Source organism: Montipora foliosa, chromosome 8 (assembly GCF_036669935.1).
Source record: "Montipora foliosa isolate CH-2021 chromosome 8, ASM3666993v2, whole genome shotgun sequence".
NCBI lineage: Eukaryota > Metazoa > Cnidaria > Anthozoa > Scleractinia > Acroporidae > Montipora > Montipora foliosa.
The window spans coordinates 57871-60000 of record NC_090876.1 but is presented as its reverse complement, the minus strand read 5'-3'; positions in this window follow the sequence as shown (position 1 = coordinate 60000).

Genomic DNA, 2130 nt, shown 5'->3' with positions numbered 1-2130 from the left:
TTTCCCTTTAGTTTTGTAATTTTATTTACTTATCTGAGTAGTTAACAGTAAAGATTTTAACGTAAAATTTTATTTTACTTACCTTAATATTTATGATAGACCGTTAAATCACACAAAACAAAACACAAAGAGTAAATCGTTGCGTCGTAGTTTGTGTAATTCTATTTTGGTCTTTTCTTTCCATTCTTCGTTCTTTGAAGAATCAGTCACGCTTAACCCGTCAAATGCCATAAATCAGAACGTGAAAAGTAAAATTTTCAAGCGTCGTGATTTATGTCATTCAATTTCGGTCTTTTCTTTCTGGAAGAATATGTTATACTAAGTTACTTTAAACATCCAGTGATAGAAGATAATCAAAGACAACAGAGACGACAAGGAGAAATTAAAATCTGCTGTTCGCCGCTATTGTTGTTGATTTTGTTTTCTTCTTTTCTTCTTAGCTTTATCGTGTTTTGATAAAATGGTGTTAAGGAGATTGAGAAAAAAGAGGTATGACGCAAGACATATTAAATAAATGTAGCTTTCGTCATGCCTCATTTTTCTAATCTCTGGGAAGACTGATAAAAAACTGTGATTTTAAGTTACATTTTTAAAGAGGAAATAGGAGAAAGATGGATATTAAATACCCATCTGTCACTTACTTCCTTTTCAAAAATTTTATTTTCCGTCCATATCTACTTCCTTTTCTAAATTTTATTTTATACATACCTGTAGACAAATATAATGACTGATAAATGTGATTTTAAGAAGGAAGTGCGAGAAAGATGGACATTGAATATTCGTCTGTCACGTACGTCCTTTTCAAAATTTTAATTTTTCATCCATACTTCTGTAGACAAAATAATAACTGATAAATGTGATTTTAAAAAGTTAAAAATTTTAAAAAAGAAGTAAGAGACAGATAAATAAAATATCATCTGTGTCATACTTCCCTTAAATTTTTACTTTTGTTATCCAGATCTGTGAAAAATAGAAATGAAATAAACCATCACAAGAACAAAAGGTACTGATTAAAAGTATTCTTTTCTTCTTGTGATTGTTCGTTTCAGTTCATTTTTAAAAATTATCGTATCTTTTCTAAAAGAAAAAAGTATATGAGGGACAAAACTACCTACCAGCCTTGATTCTGAAATAGAATAGAAACATCGATCTCAGAGTCAAAACAGATAGGTCATTTTGCTTTTATTTATCCTACAACGGTTAGGGTTAGGGTTAGAAAAAAAGAAGAAAGAAAAAGTACATGAGGGTGAAAACTACCTATCAGCCTTGATACTGATATAGAATAGAAACATCGATTTCAGACTCAAAACTGATAGGTCGTTTCACTGTCTTTATTTTATTCTGTAACATAGTGATTTTTCAATGACTTTAGACAAAGTTGGAGAACTCATTCCTTTACCTAATTAAAAGGCAAAGGTATGAGGTCTTCAACATTGTCAAAAAGCGCGTTTTTATTGATTTAGTGGATTCTGTGCTATTCTCTTAATGACCTAATTTCAAATTTTTGTTGGTTTGCAATCAGATTTAAAATATGTTGCAAAGCAACCAAAAATTGACCTTAGTCATATTAATTAAAATCTGCTATAAGACACCTCATATAGTCACCCTTCTCTGATCATTTGGGTAGATCAGTTTGTTAGTCTTATAATCATCGGTGTCAAGAATTCAGGTAAAAGTATGAAAGTTCTAAAGAGAAAGAGAGGAGATGATCCTGCTAATTATGATTGGTTGGAACATGGAATGATTGAGACAACTTCTAAAATGTGGAGAACATATACTTTATTACCTACACCAAAAGAACAAACATATTGTTTTGTATTGTATCGAGAACGGATGAAGAACATTGATGATGAGTTAAGACGGTTAAATAAATGTCGCATTCACGACGAGGTTTGTGATTAAGAATAAAAAATTTAAGAAACACTTCTTAGGATGGTTTCAATACCATCCAAGATGTGCTTCTTCAATTTCTTTTTTCTTTTTCTTTTAGATCTGTCCTTCTATGGAAGCATGGAAAAAGGCTCGTGGGAATAGAGACAAAGATTCGCGAGATTGTTGTCCTGCTGGACGGTTGGAGAGATTTGCCACGTTTTACGACAAGATATTTCGCTTTCGATCTTTGGATTTGTT